The sequence below is a fragment of the Entelurus aequoreus genome, linkage group LG13 (assembly GCF_033978785.1).
Source record: "Entelurus aequoreus isolate RoL-2023_Sb linkage group LG13, RoL_Eaeq_v1.1, whole genome shotgun sequence".
NCBI classification, from domain to species: domain Eukaryota; kingdom Metazoa; phylum Chordata; class Actinopteri; order Syngnathiformes; family Syngnathidae; genus Entelurus; species Entelurus aequoreus.
In genome coordinates, this window is record NC_084743.1 from 38,840,952 (window position 1) to 38,851,900 (window position 10,949).

At 44.7% G+C, this 10,949-nt stretch overlaps 1 protein-coding gene across 3 annotated transcripts in view; it reads left to right on the forward strand.

Moving 5' to 3' along the window:
* The window catches only part of LOC133663394 (uncharacterized), a 166,486-nt gene that overhangs the window by 137,647 nt on the left and 17,890 nt on the right, over nt 1-10,949 (forward strand). The window lies entirely within an intron of this gene.

Below are 10,949 nucleotides of genomic sequence, written 5' to 3' on the forward strand. Positions count from 1 at the left end.
GCGTCAGGCTGGATAATCCCTGCACACATAGCAATTATCTTAGAATAAAACACAACTCACATACTCTTTTTTCTTTTGTGACCGTGTCAGAGGCAGACATACATTGTACTGAGGTAGCTAACTATGATGCGTTCAGTTTATCGCAACATCAAGCAAACAATCTGAATATCCCCGTCGTATCAATTCCTAGATATGGTCGAAACTATTTAAAGTGCAATACGCATAATAAACACAACATTATTAATATTGCTACTTCGGATAATTTCAACAAACAATCCTCAAAACAGCCCACTACCTATAATATGGGCTTTTTAAACATAAGATCATTATCTTCCAAAACGTTATTAGTTAATGAAGTCATCATAGATAACAAACTTGACGTCGTTGGTCTCGCCGAGACCTGGCTCAAACCAGACGATTTTTTTGCGCTAAATGAGACATCTCCTCCTGGCTATACCAATACACATGTTGCCCGACCTCTTAAAAGGGGAGGGGGTGTCGCACTAATATACAATGAAAACTATAATCTTACACCTCACCTAAATAATAAATATAACTCGTTTGAGGTGCTCACTTTGAGGTTTGTCACACCGCTGCCTCTCCACCTGGCTGTTATCTACCGCCCCCCTGGGCTATTCGGACTTCATCAGTGAATTCTCAGAGTTTGTTGCTGATCTAGTGACGCATGCCGACAATATAATCATAATGGGGGACTTTAATATCCATATGAATACCCCATCGGACCCTCCATGTGTGGCGCTCCAGACTATAATTGATAGCTGGGGTCTTACACAAATAATAAATGAACCCACGCATCGCAACGGTAATACGATAGATCTAGTGCTTGTCAGGGGTGTCACCATCTCTAAAGTTACGATACTCCCGTACACTAAAGTAATGTCCGATCATTACCTTATAAAATTCGAAGTTCTGACTCATTGTCAACAAACTAATAATAATAATAATAACTACTATAGCAGCCGCAACATTAATGCTGCCACAACGACGACTCTTACTGACCTACTGCCTTCGGTAATGGCACCATTCCCAAATTATGTGGGCTCTATTGATAACCTCACTAACAACTTTAATGACGCCCTGCGCGACACCATTGATATTGTAGCACCGCTAAAGCTAAAAAGGGCCCCTAAAAGGCGTACCCCATGGTTTACAGAAGAAACTAAAGCCCAGAAATTATCATGTAGAAAGCTGGAACGCAAATGGTGTGCGACTAAACTTGAGGTTTTCCATCAAGCATGGTGTGATAGTTTAATAACTTATAAACGCATGCTTACCTCAGCTAAAGCTAAATATTACTCAAATCTCATCCACCTCAACAAAAATGATCCTAAATTTCTGTTTAGTACAGTAGCATCGCTAACCCAACAAGGGACTCCTCCCAGTAGTTCCACCCACTCAGCAGATGACTTTATGAATTTCTTTAATAAGAAAATTGAAGTCATTAGAAAAGAGATTAAAGACAATGCATCTCAGCTACCACTGGGTTCTATTAACACAGATACGACTGTATATACGATGGATACCGCCCTCCAAAATAGTTTCTCTCTCTTTGATGAAATAACATTGGAGGAATTGTCAAAATGTGTAAATGGGACAAAACAAACAACATGTTTACTTGACCCAATTCCTGGGAAACTTATCAAGGAGCTTTGTGTATTACTAGGTCCATCAGTGTTAAATACTATAAACTTATCACTTTCCTCTGGCACTGTTCCCCTAGCATTCAAAAAAGTGGTTATTCATCCTCTACTCAAAAGACCTAACCTCGATCCTGATCTCCTGGTAAACTACCGGCACCGGCCGGTAGTTTACTCGAAAATCCTCGAAAAAATTGTAGCACAGCAGCTAAATGAACACTTAGCGTCTAACAATCTCTGTGAACCTTTTCAGTCCGGTTTCAGGGCAAATCACTCTACGGAGACAGCCCTCGCAAAAATGACTAATGATCTATTGCTAACGATGGATTCTGATGCTTCATCTATGTTGCTGCTTCTTGATCTTAGCGCCACTTTCGATACTGTTGATCATAATATTTTATTAGAGCGTATCAAAACGCGTATTGGGATGACAGACTTAGCCTTGTCTTGGTTTAACTCTTATCTTACTGACAGGATGCAGTGTGTCTCCCATAACAATGTGACCTCGGACTATGTTAAGGTAACGTGCAGAGTTCCCCAGGGTTCGGTTCTTGGCCCTGCACTCTTTAGTATTTACATGCTGCCGCTAGGTGACATCATACGCAAATACGGTGTTAGCTTTCACTGTTATGCTGATGACACCCAACTACATGCCCCTAAAGCTGACCAACACGCCGGATTGTAGTCAGCTGGAGGCGTGTCTTAATGAAATTAAACAATGGATGTCCGCTAACTTTTTGCAACTCAACGCTAAGAAAACGGAAATGCTGATTACCGGTCCTGCTCAACACCGACATCGATTTAATAATACCACCTTAACATTTGACAACCAAACAATTAAACAAGGCGACTCGGTAAAGAATCTGGGTATTATCTTCGACCCAACTCTCTCGTTTGAGTCGCACATTAAGAGTGTTACTAAAACGACCTTCTTTCATCTCCGTAATATCGCTAAAATTCGTCCCATTTTGTCCACAAGCGATGCTGAGATCATTATCCATGCGTTCGTTACATCTCGTCTCGATTACTGTAACGTTTTATTTTCGGGCCTCCCTATGTCTAGCATTAAAAGATTACAGATGGTACAAAATGCGGCTGCTAGACTTTTGACAAAAACAAGAAAGTTTGATCATATTACGCCTATACTGGCTCACTTGCACTGGCTTCCTGTGCACCTAAGATGCGACTTTAAGGTTTTACTACTTACGTATAAAATACTACACGGTCAAGCTCCTGCCTATCTTGCCGATTGTATTGTACCATATGTCCCGGCAAGAAATCTGCGTTCAAAGAACTCCGGCTTATTAGTGATTCCCAGAGCCCAAAAAAAGTCTGCGGGCTATAGAGCGTTTTCTATTCGGGCTCCAATACTATGGAATGCCCTCCCGGTAAAAGTTAGAGATGCTACCTCAGTAGAAGCATTTAAGTCTCATCTTAAAACTCATTTGTATACTCTAGCCTTTAAATAGACTCCCTTTTTAGACCAGTTGATCTGCCGTTTCTTTTCTTTTCTTTTCTACTCTGCTCCCAACCCGGGGTGGACCGCTAGCCTGTCCATCAGATGGGGACATATCTACGCTGCTGACGCGTCTCCACTCGGGATGGTTCCTGCTGGCCCCACTATGGACTGGACTTTCGCTGATGTGTTGGACTTTCACAATATTATGTCAGACCCCCCCCCCCCCCTAGAGGGGGGGGGGGGGGTTACCCACATATGCGGTCCTCTCCAAGGTTTCTCATAGTCATCCACATTGACGTCCCACTGGGGTGAGTTTTCCTTGCCCGTATGTGGGCTCTGTACCGAGGATGTCGTTGTGGCTTGTACAGCCCTTTGAGACACTTGTGATTTAGGGCTATATAAATAAACATTGATTGATTGATTGATTGATCTTAGATGAGCTCGGGCCCAGCGAAGCAGGGGGCGTTTCTGGGTGTTGTTGATAAATGGCTTTCGCTTTGCATAGTCGAGTTTTAACTTGCACTTACAGATGTAGCGACCAACTGTAGTTACTGACAGTGGTTTTCTGAAGTGTTCCTGAGCCCATGTGATGATATGGGCTCAGCGGTTTTTGATGCAGTACCGCCCGAGGGATCAAAGGTCACGGGCATTCAATGTTACGTGCAGTGATTTTTCCAGATACTCTGAACCTTTTGATGATATTGCAGACGGTGAAATCCCTAAATTTCTTGCAATAGTTTGTTGAGAAATGTTGTTCTTGAACTGGTCGACAATTTGCTCACGCATTTGTGATAATGGTGACCCTCGCTCCATCCTTGTTTGTGAATGACTGAGCATTTCTTGGAAGCTGCTTTTATACCCAATCATGGCACCCACCTGTTCCCAATTAGCTTGTTCACCTGTGGGATATTCCAAATAAGTGTTTGATGAGCATTCCTTGACTTTCTCACTCTTTTTTGCCACTTGTGCCAGCTCTTTTTAAACATGTTGCAGGCAACAGATTCCAAATGAGCTAATATTTGCAAAAAATAAAGTTTTCCAGTTCGAACGTTATGTATCTTGTCTTTGCAGTCTATTCAATTGAATATAGGTTGAAAAAGATTTGCAAATCATTGTATTCTGTTTTTATTTACGATTTACACAATGTGCCAACATCATTGGTTTTCGGGTTTGTAGTTGCTCTTCAGCTTCCTCAGGTAGTAGAGGCGTTGTTGGGCCTTCCCTGCTTCGGAGACGATGTTAGTGCCCCAGGACAGGTCCTCCATCACAGTCACCCCCAAGAATTTTAAACTGCCCGCCCTCTCTACCACATCAGAGCCGATGGAGAGTCTCTCTCATGAGTCTCTTCCTGCGAAAATCCACAATAATTTCCTTGGTCTTTAAGACCAGGTTATTGTTGTCACATCATGACGCCAGATGTTGCACCTCATTCCTGTAATCTGTCTCTTTGTCATCGGTGATGAGTCCGAGGACCATGGTGTCTTCCACGAATTTGACAATGAGGTTGGTTGAGGAAGAGGCAGAGCAGTCATGGGTGACCAGAGTGTAGAGCAGGGGGCTCAGCACACACCCATGAGGCAGCTTTGTGTTTATGACAAGGGTGGAGGAAGTGTTATTGTCCACTCTAACACTCTGTGTGCGATTTTTTAAAATGTTTACGATCCAGTTGCACAGGGTGGTGTTAAGACCCAGTATGGGGCGGAGTCTGTATGGCTGGATGGTGTTCTTCCTGTCAAAACAGGCATAAAATAGGTTTAGGTCCCTCCACTAAAATGGGACTGTTAGCAGAAAGAGATGGTGGCTTCCTCTTATAATCTGTGATGGCCTTGATGCCCTCCCATACCATCCTGGGGTTTGTGTTGTTATTAAACCTGGCTTCAATATGCCTCTTGTACTGTTGCTTGGCAGTATGAATGCCTCTTCTCAGAGCCGCCTTGGCATTGCTGTGCGCCTTGTCTCCATGATGTGACATTGTCTACACAGAAGCAGATGTAAATTAAAACAGTGGAGGTGTAATTATCCGAAGTGTCACAAGTGTCTGTGCCCTGTTGTCTAAATACATCCCAGTCTGTGTGATGAAAACAGTCATGAAGCTTGGAAATAGCATCGTCCGGCCATAATCTCACGGTTCTGACAGTGGGGCCGGCCCTCCTGATTTTGGGTGTATACGGTGAATGCAGCAGGAGCGAGAGGTGGTCTGAAAAGTCCAGGTGGGGATAGGCCTGTGCCCTGTATTAATCTGCTACATTGGTATAGACCTGGTCCAAAGTTCTATCTCTTTTAGTAGAACACTTCACATTTCGGTATAATTTGTGAAGGACTGACTTTAAATTTGCGTGATTAAAGTCCCCAGCTACAATACAAACACTTTCCGGGTGTGCTACTACTGTAAATCTGTGCTCGCACTACATTAGCATTAACGTCCAGTGGAATTTAATCAGTGCAGATGTAAACAACTGTAAACTCTCTTGGGAGATAAAACGGGTGGCACCTTAGCAGCAAAAATTCTGCCTCTGGACTGCACAGTTTATCTACTACCGTGATGTTAGTGCACCAGGAGTTGTTAATATAGATGCAAAGTCCCCCGCTGCCAGCCTGTCGGCTTGATAGGCGGATTGCGGTATGCAGGGTGGAGCTGTTTAGCCAGGTTTTCGGTGAAAATCATGCAGCAACTGGTGTTCACGACCCTCTGTATGAACATTTGTTGTCAAATCTCGTCCATCTTTTTCTGGATTGACCGAGCATTGGAGAGAAAGACGGTAGGAAGCGGCTAGCCTTTAGCCTTGCCCAGACGCCCCCTCGCTTCCCTCTCTTTTGCCTATGCTCACAGCGCCTTCTCCTTCGGTCTGCTGCTGCGGATGTCCCCGGGGGTGGTCTGATGATTTCCGGAGGTAAGAAGTGCAGTGCAAGGGTGCCAAAACTACAGTATGTGAATTTATAAACAAAATCACCAAAATTGTGTAAAAACTACGGCAGTAGTAGGAGCTCTGGGCCGCTACATCTGTGCACGCCGCCATCTTTACGTGTACTTTTACTTGATGTGGGAATGACAAGCTGCAAGAGCAAACACACATATTCATATATACAGTATATATATATATATATATATATATATATATATATATATATATATATATATATATATATATATATATATATATATATATATATATATATATATATATATATATATATATACTACCGTTCAAAAGTTTGGGGTCACCCAAACAATTTTGTGGAATAGCCTTCATTTCTAAGAAGAAGAATAGACTGTCGAGTTTCAGATGAAAGTTCTCTTTTTCTGGCCAATTTGAGCGTTTAATTGACCCCACAAATGTGATGCTTCAGAAACTCAATCTGCTCAAAGGAAGGTCAGTTTTGTAGCTTCTGTAACGAGCTAAACTGTTTTCAGATGTGTGAACATGATTGCACAAGGGTTTTCTAATCATCAATTAGCCTTCTGAGCCAATGAGCAAACACATTGTACCATTAGAACACTGGAGTGATAGTTGCTGGAAATGGGCCTCTATACACCTATGTAGATATTGCACCAAAAACCAGACATTTGCAGCTAGAATAGTCATTTACCACATTAGCAATGTATAGAGTGTATTTCTTTAAAGTTAAGACTAGTTGAAAGTTGTCTTCATTGAAAAGTACAGTGCTTTTCCTTCAAAAATAAGGACATTTCAATGGGACCCCAAACTTTTGAACTGTAGTGTATATATATATATATATATATATATATATATATATATATATATATATATATATATATATATATATATATATATATATATATATATATATATATATATATATATATATATATATACATATACTGTATATACACATATATTCATATACATACACACACATATATATACACATATTCATATACATATACACATATAAATACCTATATATATATATATATGTATATATACATATACATATACACATATATATATACACATATTCATATACATATACACATATAAATACCCATATATATATATATATATATATATATATATACACACACACTCACATATATATATATATATATATATATATATATATATATATATATATATATATATATATATATATATATATATATATATATATATCCATCCATCCATCTTCAACCGCTTATCCGGAATCGGGTCGCGGGGACAGCAGCTCCAGCAAAGACCCCCAGACTTCCCTCTCCAGAGCAACATTTGCGACTTCCTCCTGGGGAATCCCGAAGCGTTCCCAGGCCAGAGAGGAGATGTAATCCCCCCATCTGGTCCTTGGCCTGCCGGGGGGCCTCCTCCCAGTGGGACGTGCAACGAGGACCTCCCTAGGGAGACGCTCGTGAGGCATCCGCACGAGATGCCCGAACCACCTAAGCTGGCTCCTTTCCAAGCGAAGGAGCAGCGGCTCTACTCCGAGTCTCTCTCGGGTGACTGCACTTCTCACCCTATCTCTAAGGGAGATGCCAGCCACCCTTCTGAGGAAACTCATTTCGGCCGCTTGTATCCGCGATCTTATTCTTTCGGTCATTACCCACACTTCATGACCATAGGTGAGAGTAGGAATGTAGATAGCTCGGTAGACCGAGAGCTTTGCCTTCTGGCTCAGCTCCCGTTTCGTCACAACAGTGCGGCAGAGAGACTGCAATACTGCCCCAGCTGCTCCGATTCTCCGGCTGATTTCCTTCTCCATCTTTCCCTCACTCGTGAACAAGACCCCGAGATACTTAAACTCCTCCACCTGGGACAGAGTCCTGTCCCCTACCCGGACTGTACAAACCATCGGTTTCCTGCTGAGAACCATGGCCTCAGATTTGGAGATGCTGATCCTCATTCCAGCCGCTGAACACTCGGCTGCGAACCGATCCAGTGAGAGCTGAAGGTCACGAACCGAAGGTGCCATCAGGACCACATCATCTGCAAACAGCAGTGACGCAACCTTTAGCCCCCAGAGACGTATACCCTCTCCGCCATGGCCACGACTCCGCCTAGAAATCCTGTCCATGAAAATCACAAACAGGATAGGTGACAGAGCGCAGCCCTGGCGGAGACCAACCCCCACTGGAAACGGATCCGACTTACATCCAAGCACCCGGACACAACTCTCGCTTTGGTTGTACAGAGATTGGATGGCCCTTAGCAGGGTTCCCCTCACTCCGTACTCCCTCAGCACCTCCCACAAGATCTCCCGAGGGACGCGGTCATACGCCTTCTCCAAATCCACAAAACACATGTAGACTGGATAGGCATACTCCCAGGCCCTCTCCAGGATTCCCGCAAGCGTAAAGAGTTGGTCAGTTGTTCCACGACCAGGACGGAATCCACATTGCTCCTCTTGAATCCGAGGTTCGACTATCGGCCGGACCCTCCTTTCCAGTACCTTGGCGTAAACTTTCCCAGGGAGGCTGAGTAGTGTGATACCCCTGTAATTAGCACACACCCTCTGGTCCCCCTTTTTGAAAAGGGGAACCACCACCCCAGTCTGCCACTCCCTCGGCACTGTCCCAGACTTCCACGCAATGTTGAAAAGGCGTATCAACCAAGACAGCCCATCAACACCCAGAGCCTTCAGCATTTCTGGACGGATCTCGTCAACCCCCGGAGCTTTGCCACTGTGGAGTTGTCTAACTACCTCAGTGACTTCACCCCGAGAGATCGACGTCGATCCCCCATCATCCTCAGGCCCTGCTCCTATCAGGGAGGGTGTGTCTGATGTATTTGGGTTCAGGAGTTCCTCAAAGTGCTCTTTCCAACGCCCTACGACTTCCTCACTTGAAGTCAGCAAAGTCCCATCCTTGCCGTACACAGCTTGGATGGTTCCCTGCTTCCCCCTCCTGAGGTGCCGTATGGTCTTCCAGAACAGCTTTGGTGCCGCCCGATAGTCCTTCTCCATGGATTCCCCGAACTGCTCCCACACCCTCTGCTTAGCCTCGTCCACAGCCACGGCCGCTGCCCTTCGGGCCCGTCGGTACCTTGCAACTGCCTCCGGAGTCCCCTGGGATAACATACCCCGGTAGGACTCCTTCTTCAGTCGGACGGCTTCCCTGACCACCACTGTCCACCAGGGTGTTCGAGGGTTACCGCCCCTTGAGGCACCTAAGACCTTCTGGCCACAGCTCGCAGCTGCAGCTTTAGCAATAGAGGCTTTGAACATTGCCCATTCCTGTTCAATGTCCCCAACCTCCACAGGGATGGCAGAGAAGTCCCGCCGGAGGTGGGAGTTGAAGTCCTTCCGGACAGAGGACTCCTCCAAACGTTCCCAGTTCACCCGCACTACACGCTTGGGTTTGCCAGGTCTGTCCAGAGGTTGCCCCCGCCATCTAACCCAACTCACCACCAGATGGTGATCAGTTGACAGTTCAGCCCCTCTCTTCACCCGAGTGTCCAAAACATACGGCCTCAGATCAGCTGATACGATTACAAAATCGATCATTGATCTTTGGCCTAGGGTGCTCTGATACCAGGTACACCTATGAGCATCCTTATGCTTGAACATGGTGTTTGTTATCGCAAGTCCGTGACTAGCACAGAAGTCCAATAACAATCCACCACTCAGGTTCAGATCAGGGAGACCGTTCCTCCCAATCACGCCAGTCCAAGTATCACTGTTATTGCCCACGTGCGCGTTGAAGTCCCCCAGCAAGACTATGGAATCCCCTGCCGGCGCCCCATACAGGACCCCATGCAAGGTATCCAAGAAGGCTGAATACTCTGAACTTCTGTTTGGTGCGTATGCACAAACAACAGTCAGAGTTTTCCCCCCTCCAACCCTAAGGCGAAGGGAGGCGACCCTCTTGTCCACTGGGGTGAACTCCAACGTACAGGCACTCAGCCGGGGACTCGTGAGTATCCCCACACCCGCCTGTGCCCTCACGCCCTGAGCACCTCCAGAAGTGAACAAGGTCCATCCCTTGTCCAGGAGTGTGGTTTCAGAGCCCTTGCTATGCGTAGAGGTAAGCCCCACCAGATCCAACCGGTAGCGCTCCACCTCTCGCACCAGCTCAGGCTCCTTCCCCACCAGCGTAGAGATGTTCCACGTCCCGAAAGTCAGCCTCTGCTGCCCCGAATTGGTCCGTCTGGAGCCTCCACTTTCACTGCCATCCACTTGGCAGCGCACCCGACCCCACTGGTTCCGACCGCGGGTGGTGGGCCCACGTGGCAGAGAAGATGGTGTGTCCACGTAGCTTCTTCGGGCTGTACCCGGCCGGGCTCCGTGGCAAGCCCGGCCACCAGGCGCTCGCTGACGAGCCCTACCTCCGGGCCTAGCTCCGGAGGAGGGCCCCGGGGTTCCTCCGGGCCGGGTAACGCATCCTCTTTTAGTGTAGTTCATGGGGGGTATCGTAACCCTGATGGGGGGGGCATTCGGGTACTACACCTTGCCCAAGGGTGACCCGGAACTATGTAAGGCAGGGGCGTTCAACTCCCTGAGGCTTAATACAAGCCCACATACCGCTATATATATATATATATATATATATATATATATATATATATATATATATATATATATATATATATATATATATATATATATATATATATATATATATATATATATAGATATACATACACACACATATATACATATATATATATATATATATATATATATATATATACACACCCATATATATACATATATATATATGTATATATATATATATATATATATATATATATATATATATATATATATATATATATATATATATATACATATACATACACACCTGCACATATATATATATATATATAAACTGTATATATATACCCATATGTACAGTGTTGGGACTAACGCGTTACAAAGTTACT